At 49.0% G+C, this 8,643-nt stretch overlaps 1 protein-coding gene across 3 annotated transcripts in view; it reads left to right on the top strand.

Annotated features, from left to right (window-relative positions):
- The first annotated feature begins 610 nt into the window (after positions 1-610).
- Positions 611-8,643, top strand: part of LOC111834428 (MAGUK p55 subfamily member 3-like) — a 40,105-nt gene continuing 32,072 nt past the window's right edge. The window contains exon 1 of one of the 3 annotated variants that reach the window (XM_072712732.1): positions 611-749. The gene's annotated coding sequence lies outside the window, so the exon portion shown is untranslated. Of the gene's footprint in view, positions 767-794; positions 1,015-8,643 lie in introns of those variants that run through there. The other 2 variants (XM_072712733.1, XM_072712734.1) reach the window with 2 other exon arrangements.

The raw sequence follows: 8,643 nt of genomic DNA, 5'->3' as shown, positions 1-8,643 counted from the left end.
TTGGTGATCTGTGTAAATAATAATATCTCAAAAACTATAAAAGAGAACTACGATTTTTGCAGCACAAAAGAGCACAAACGCAGCACTAACGAACGAGCCCGGTTTCACGTCCGAACACCTTTGTAGGGGGGCTAGGTTACGTAATTGTAATAATAGCTATTATCTTTAAAACGAAAGCAGCACAAATCTTAATTTTTGCAGGTTACTTATGTGGAGTAAAGGCCATGCAGGGATGCCTACCTGCATATCTGCCTGCCTGTCCACTTGCCTCCTTGCCTGCTTGCCTATCCATCTGTCTATCTGTCTGCTTATCCGTCTGCCTGTTTGTCTGCCTGCCTGTCCATCTGCCTGCCTGCCTATCCGTCTGCCTGCCTGTCCATCTGCCTGCCTGCCCATCTGCCTGTCTGCACGTGTGACTGGCACTCTACGGCTTGAAGCTGCTGGCTGGACCAACATTCATTCATCAGCTTGTGTGCATCACATTATCGTCTGTGCGATGCTCTGTCTGTGAGCTAAACTGCCCAGTCCCAATCAGAAGCACTGAGATGGGAGTGAGATGGGGGAGGGAGCCAGAGCATGAGAAAGAAGGGGGGAGGGAAAGCGAGAGAGGGAGAGAGAGAGAGAGAGAATGAGTAGAGGAGCATCAATAATACTAACACACAGGCTGGCACACGAGCAAAACGGGAATCCGGCAGGAAGACGAAGGAGCTATCACATCCAGGAACAGGAAACAGAGCGAGGGAGAGGAGGTGAGAAGAATGAGGAGGTATCCCTTTGTGTGCGCTGATTTATGGTGCCGATGGCCAGCAAAGCCAGCGCAGGGGGCAGGGATTCAGCCATTCAGACACCCTGGGTGCAAGGCTTTTTCAGGGCGATGGTGCATGTCGGAGAGCAGCTAGACTATTCAAACTGAGAGTTGCTCTCACTTTCCATTCAGCTCCATGTCCTCACTGAACTGGGCTTCTATCAGATATTTGTGGTAGGTTTTTGGCTGGATGCTCAGCATTCGGGAAGGTAAGGTCGCTTAATTTACATGGTGAGGAAAAATACCAGCATGGTGTATGTCTGACGGGTGCCGTATTCCTTTTTTTTTTTTTTTTTTGGGGGGGGGGGGGGGCGGGTCTTGGATTTCAACTCCACAACAAGACCTCGGTCTTCTCTGTAGTGTCTGACACTGTGATTTTCATGTGTGTGTAATTCTGTGTGGTCGTGATCTCAGCAAGACCCTTATCCTGACCTGCGGCACTGTGAGATGCATGTCGATTGGTCAGGTGGAGGTATGGTTTAGGTGACAGCTGAGCTATGGGGTGTGAGGCAGAAGCTGAACATTTTGGCAGAGGGGGCAGTATTAACGGGCTACATTTCATTGAATCCTTCATTTCTCACCAGGTGTTGGATCCACAACAGGCAGACAAGGCTAAAGGGGCTGGCCAGGCAGAGGGTCTCTGCATTCCTTAGCTTTCAGCTGCCCGTGCCTGACACTGCCTGAGGATATGCAGCAGTTGTTGTGGTATAACGTAACTGCCCCCCCCCCACCCCAGCCAGCAGGGATGCCGTCCACCCACTCAACGCTCGGTTAAAAATGGATTAATCTCCGTGATTCTAAAACAGACTCCTCTAGGCTGCTCACCAGGCTTTTTGGCTGTAGTCAGATTGTCTTGCCATGACCCTGTTGATATGTGCTATTGCTTCTAGGTGGAAATAGGAAAACAGTGTATTATACTCACGTCTGTGTGCTAACTATTGTATTGCGGTTGCAAGGTCAAGTAATTTTGGTTCATCTTGGCAGTATTTTTCAGCAATTTTCTATAAACCAATTACATTTGTAACCTCATAATCCAAATTTTCTATAGATTGCAATAAAGGAATTATGCTATTACAGTAATAATTTTTATGGCTATAAATGTCTATAGAGATTTTTGTTTTACTGTCTTCAGTAGGTTTTGTAAATGATCGATATTTAAAGTATAGTGGCAGACTTTATTCATTTTACTGTTTATATATTCCATGGCATAGCATTTGGAGACTCTAGGAAAGAATCAAATAATGAAAAACATATTAATAAGTCAAAGCTCAGTTACCTTCTGAATGGGGATTAATCTTGGAGAATTGGTGGTTGGTTGAATTCCTGCAACAGATTATTCTGCCTTACTAACTGCCACAGAGAGGTAAGCTAATGTGCTGCTGATGTGTCCAGTGGTCACTATCATCAGGCAGAGACCCCAGTGATGAAAACACCATTGGCTGTGCGTTGATTGATGTGAGGAGGTTTGGGAGCCAAGTACATGAAAGTTCATTGGAAAGAGGAAAGACTCAAAGCACGAGCCCACAATTTCCCTCAATCACACAGAGGTGGCAGATCAGATCTGGGTGCTGGGTGGGCTATTGATCAGAAGAAAACGTTTTCTGATAGATGAGACCCACATGCTGTAAAGTGTGCAGGTTCTGTGCAGGTTCCATCTGGAAGTGATCCGATATCAGCGCTTTCAGGGATTAAGGATGTCTCATTGTGTTTATAAGGTCATTTGTACAGTGTACATTCTTGTTTTTTGTATGATTTCACATAACCAAACTCAAAGAGTTAAATATCTTCATCGCTCAGGTTCATCACTTACAATTTCACTGGTTGATAATGGAAATGTTAGTAGTAAGCTGTGCATAATAATTCCTCCACTCAGTAATTACAGATGTTCACGATAAGTTAACATGTGGTGCATTAGGGTGAGATGATAATGTTTGTGAATATATGTTGAGTCTTGACTTTTGTATTTGCGTGTAGAGGGCAGTTTTGAGGCTCAGTCTAGTTCTTTCTCACTTTCACGTGTCATAAACATGCTTGTAAGGGTGACACAGTGGCTGAGTAGCTTATGATTCCACACTTTGAGTTTAGATCACAGTCCTCTGTGTGTGTGCAGTTTGAAAGTTGGCCTGTGTTTCCTCCAGCTGCCCTGGGTTCCTCCCACAGTCCCAAAGCATACATTAGATGAATGGGCATCAGTGTGCTCATGCCCAGTGGTGAACTGGCATCCCATCCAGGGTTTTAATCTCCCACCCCCACCCCCTGTAAAGGTAAGAACTCTGGAAGATAGATGGAGAAGCATTCACCTGTTCTCTTTTCTCATTGAAATTTGTTTTCTGCTTGACCATTCCCTTTGTCTATACATTCTATATGCTTTGTACAGTTATAAATGCAAAGTTGCTGAAGATCTGATGTAAAATACTAGGAGACGTGACCTAGTAATGATTTTTCAAACTTCAGTTGTATTATATCCTGTTCAGGGCATCTGGGGGCTATCAGGTCCATTAAGACTATAAATAAAATTGAAAACAATCTGTGGATGGTGATGTCTGCCATGCCTACATATATATATATATATACACACATATACACACACATACGGTCATGGCCGAAATTATTTGCACCCCTGGATGTTTTCCAGAAAATGCACCATTTCTCCCAGAAAATTGTTACAATGACAAATGTTTTGGTATACACATGTTTATTTCCTTTATGTGCATTGGAACAACACAAAAAAACAGGAAAAAAGGCCAAATTTGACATAATTTCACACAAAATTCAAAAACTGGGCTGGACAAAATTATTGGCACCCTCAACTTAATTTTTGGTTGCACACCCCTTTGGAAAAAATAACTGAAATCAATCGCTTCCTATAACCATCAACAAGCTTGTTACACCTCTCAACTGGAATTTTTTACCACTCGTCTTTTGCAAACTACTCAAGGTCTCTCAGATTTGAAGGGTGTCTTCTCCCAACAGTAATTTTGAGATCTCTCCATAAGTGTTAAATCGAATTTAGATCCAGACTCATTGCTAACCACTTCAGAACTCTCCAGTGCTTTGTCTTCAACCACTTCTAGGTGCTTTTAGAGGTATGTTTCGGGTCATTGTACTGCTGGAACACCCATGACCTCTGACACAGACCCAGGTTTCTGACACTGGGCCCTACATTGTGCCCCAAAATCTTTTGGTAGTCTTCAGATTTCATGATGCCTTGCACACAGTCAAGGCATCCAGTGCCAGAGGCAGCAAAACATCCCCAAAACATCTTAGAACCTCCACCATGTTTGACTGTAGGTACTGTGTTCTTTTCTTTGTAGGCTCATTCCGTTTTCTGTAAAAAGTAGAATGATGAGCTTTACCAAAAAGCTCTACTTTGGTCTCATCTGTCCACAATCCCAGAAGGATTTTAGCTTCCTCAAGTACATTTTGGCAAACTCCAGTCTGGCTTTTTTTATGCTTCTGTGTCAGCAGTGGGGTCCTCCTGGGTCTCCTACCATAGCGTTTCATTTCGTTCAGATGTTCAAGCTGACACTGTTTGCAGAACAGCTTGAATTTTTTTAGAAATCAATTGGGGCTGTTTATCCACCATTCAAACTATCCTTTGTTGCAGTCTTTTATGAATTTTTCTTTTCCGTCCACGTCCAGTGAGATTAGCTACAGTGCCATGTGTTGTGAATTTCTTGATTATGTTGCGCACAATGGACGTGGACGCCACCTTATTGCCACCTTGGATTGCCACCTTATCGTGGTGGAGGGGTTTGCGTGCCTCCGTGAACCTGGGGGCTAGGTTGTCGGGGGCAATAGCCCCTGGTAGGGTCTCCCAAGGCAAAAAGGTCCCAGGGGAGGGGCCAGACAAAGAGCAATCCAAAAGAACCCCATGAAAAAGTATAAAAACAAAGTCCCGTTTCCCTCGCCCGGACTAGGGTCACCAGGGCCCCACCCTGGAGCCCGGCCTGGGGGAGGGGCCCGTTGGCGAGCGCCTGGTGGCCGGGCCTTAGCCCGTGGGCCCCGGCCGGGCACAGCCCGAAAGAGGCACGTGGGACTGTCCCCAGGTGGGCCCACCACCCGCAAGGGGAATGTCAGGGGTTCGGTGCATTGTGGATCGGGTAGCGGCCAAGGGAGGCCCTGGCGGTCCGATCCCCAGCTGACAAAACTGGCTTTCGGGACATGGAATATCACCTCTCTGGTGGGGAAGGAGCTTGTGCGTGAGGTTGAGAGGTATCGACTAGATATAGTCGGGCTCACCTCAACGCATAGCTTGGGTTCTGGAACCAATCTCCTGGAAAGGGGCTGGACGCTCTTTTACTCTGGAGTTGCGGCGGGTGAGCGACGCCGGGCTGGGGTGGGGCTATTAGTGGCCCCACAGCTCGGTGCATTAACATCGGAGTTTACCCCGGTGAACGAGAGGGCTGTTTCCCTGCGCCTTCGGGTCGGGGATAGGTCTCTAACTGTCATCTGCGCTTATGCGCCGAATGTCAGTTCGGAGTACCCGGCCTTCTTGGATTCCCTTAGCGGTATGCTATTTGGTGTGCCGCGGGGGGATTCCATCGTTTTGCTGGGGGACTTCAACGCTCACGTGGGCAATGACAGTGTGACCTGGAAGGGGGTGATTGGGAGGAACGGCCTCCCTGATCTGAATCCGAGTGGTGTTCTGTTATTGGACTTCTGTGCAATGCATGGTTTGTCCATAACGAACACCATGTTCGAGCATAAGGGTGTCCATAAGTGGACATGGTACGAACATGCCCGGGGCTACAGGTCGATGATCGATTTTATAATCGTATCAACTGATCTGTGGCCCTCTGTCATGGACACTCGGGTAAGGAGAGGGGCAGAGCTGTCAACTGATCACCACCTGGTGATGAGTTGGCTCAGGTGGCGGGGGAGGAAGCCGGTCAGACCTGGTAGGCCCAAGCGCATAGTGAGGATCTGCTGGGAACGTCTAGCAGAGGCTCCTGTTCGCTGGAGCTTTAACTCGTGCCTCTGGCAGAATTCCGACTGCATGCCGGGGGAGGTAGGGGACATTGAGTCCGAATGGACACTGTTCCGGACCTCCATTGTGGAAGCGGCCGTACGGAGCTGTGGCTGCAGGGCGGTCGGTGCCTGTCGTGGCGGTAACCCCCGTACCCGATGGTGGACACCAGAGGTGAGGGGGGCCGTGAAGCTGAAGAAGGAGGCTTACCGGGAATTATTAGCCCGGGGGTCTCCGGAGGCAGCTGATGGGTACCGGCGGGCCAGGCGGAACGCGGCTCGGGCGGTCGCAGAAGCAAAAACCCGGGCGTGGGAGGAGTTCGGTGAGGCCATGGAAAGTGACTTTCGGTCGGCCTCAAAAAGGTTCTGGCAAACCATACGAAGTATCAGGAGGGGGAAGCAGCTCCTGGTTCCTACTATTTATAGTGGGGGGGGGGGGCTGTTGACCTCACCTGGGGACATCATCCTGAGGTGGAAGGAATACTTTGAGGACCTCCTCAACCCTGCCTCAGATACATCTATGCATACTGCCTTTAAGACAACTGAAGGCACAGAGTCCGAGGGTGCTGGGGGGGGCTAGCCCATCACTGAGGCTGAGGTGGCCGCGGCGGTTAAACAACTCCGTGGTGGCCGGACCCCGGGGGTGGACGAGATCCGCCCGGAGTACCTGAAGGCTCTAGATGTTGTGGGGCTGTCGTGGCTGACACGCCTTCTCAACAGTGCGTGGAGGTCAGGGACAGTGCCGCTGGATTGGCAGACCGGGGTGGTGGTTCCCTTATTTAAGAAAGGGGACCGGAGGGTGTGTTCCAACTATAGGGGGATCACACTTCTCAGCCTCCCTGGGAAGGTCTATTCCAGGGTACTGGAGAGGAGGGTGAGATCGATAGTCGAATCTCGGATTCAGGAGGAACAATGCGGTTTTCGTCCTGGTCGTGGAACACTGGACCAGCTTTATACCCTTGCAAGGGTACTGGAGGGGGCCTGGGAGTTTGCCTATCCAGTCTACATGTGTTTTGTGGATTTGGAAAAGGCTTACGACCGGGTTCCCCGAGGTGCTCTGTGGGGGGTGCTTCGAGAGTATGGGGTTCGGGGTCCACTGTTGTGGGCGATCCGGTCCCTGTACGAACGGAGCAGAAGCTTGGTCCGCATTGCCAGCAATAAGTCGGACGTGTTCCAGGTGCGTGTTGGGCTCCGCCAGGGCTGCCCTTTGTCATCGGTCCTGTTTATCATATTTATGGACAGGATTTCTAGGCGCAGCCAAGGCGTCGAGGGTGTCCAGTTTGGTGACCTCAGGATTGCCTCGCTGCTTTTTGCAGACGATGTCGTCCTGTTGGCTTCATCTGCTGGGGATCTCCAGCAGGCACTGGGGCGGTTCGCAGCCGAGTGCGAAGCAGCAGGGATGAGGATTAGCACCTCCAAGTCCGAGACCATGGTTCTCAGCCGGAAACGGGTGGTTTGCCCTCTTCGGGTTGGGGAAAATGTACTGCCTCAAGTGGAGGAGTTTAAGTATCTCGGGGTCTTGTTCACGAGTGAGGGTAGGCGAGATCGGGAGCTGGATAGGCGGATCGGAGCGGCGTCTGCAGTTCTGCAGGCGCTTAACCGGTCCGTCGTGGCTAAGAAAGAACTGAGCCAAAAAGCCAAGCTCTCGATCTATTGGTCCATCTTTGTCCCTACCCTCACCTATGGTCATGAGCTATGGGTAATGACCGAAAGAACGAGATCGCGAATACAAGCGGCCGAAATGAGGTTTCTCCGCAGGGTGTCTGGGCTCTCCCTTAGGGATAGGGTGAGAAGTTCGGATATCCGGGAGGGCCTCAGAGTAGAACCGCTGCTTCTTCACGTCGAAAGGAGCCAGTTGAGGTGGTTTGGACATCTGGTGCGGATGCCTCCTGGGCGGTTACCCGGGGAGGTTTTCCGTGCCTGTCCTACAGGGAGGAGGCCCGAGGCAGGCCCAGGACTCGCTGGAGGGGTTATATCTCTCGGCTGGCCTGGGAACGCCTCGGTGTCCCCCCCGAGGAGCTGGTGGGGTTAGCTGGGGAGAGGGAGGTCTGGGTGCCTCTACTGAAGCTGCTACCCCCGCGACCCGAACCCCGGACAAGCGGCAGATGATGGATGGATGGACAATGGACAAAGGAACATGAAGATCTCTGGAGATGGACTTGAGATTGTTGATATTTTTCCATAATTTTTGTTCTCAAATCCTCAGACAATTCTCTGCTCTTCTTTCTGTTCTTCATGCTTAGTGTGGCACACACAGACACACAACAGAATGATTGAGTCAACTTTTCTCCATTTTAACTGGCTTCAGGTGTGATTGCTATATTGCCAGCACCTGTTTCTTGCCACAGGTGAGTTCAAACATGCATCATATGCTTGAAATAAAACGATTTACCCACAATTTTGAAAAGGTGCCAATAATTTTGTCCAGCCCATTTTTGGAATTCTGTGTGAAATGATGTCAAATTTGGCTTTTTTCTCAGTTTTTTCTGTTGATCCAATGCACATAAAGGAAATAAACATGTGTTGACCAAAACATTTCTAATTGCAACAGTTTTCTGGGAGAAATGGTGCATTTTCTGGAAAAATTCTAGGGGTGCCGATAATTTCGGCCATTACTGTATAGAGAAGCTGTTGAACCTGTACAGTCCCTACAACAGAATGTTCATAGTAGCAGTGATTTTGTTATCTAGGAAATTTACTTTGAATGGAGGTCTCATTACATTCTGTACTGGGAAATGCAGTGAAAAAGGAATTAAACTTCGGTATCGGCCTCTGAGAAAAAGAGATACAGATGAATCGACTTGCTATTTGCAGCAGTAAAGGATTCTGGTAGCAGATAACATTGTTATAGGTGATGTGTGAGTGTTTGA

This window comes from Paramormyrops kingsleyae, chromosome 5 (genome assembly GCF_048594095.1).
Source record: "Paramormyrops kingsleyae isolate MSU_618 chromosome 5, PKINGS_0.4, whole genome shotgun sequence".
Lineage (NCBI taxonomy): Eukaryota > Metazoa > Chordata > Actinopteri > Osteoglossiformes > Mormyridae > Paramormyrops > Paramormyrops kingsleyae.
This window is presented reverse-complemented; position numbering and strand designations above follow the sequence as displayed.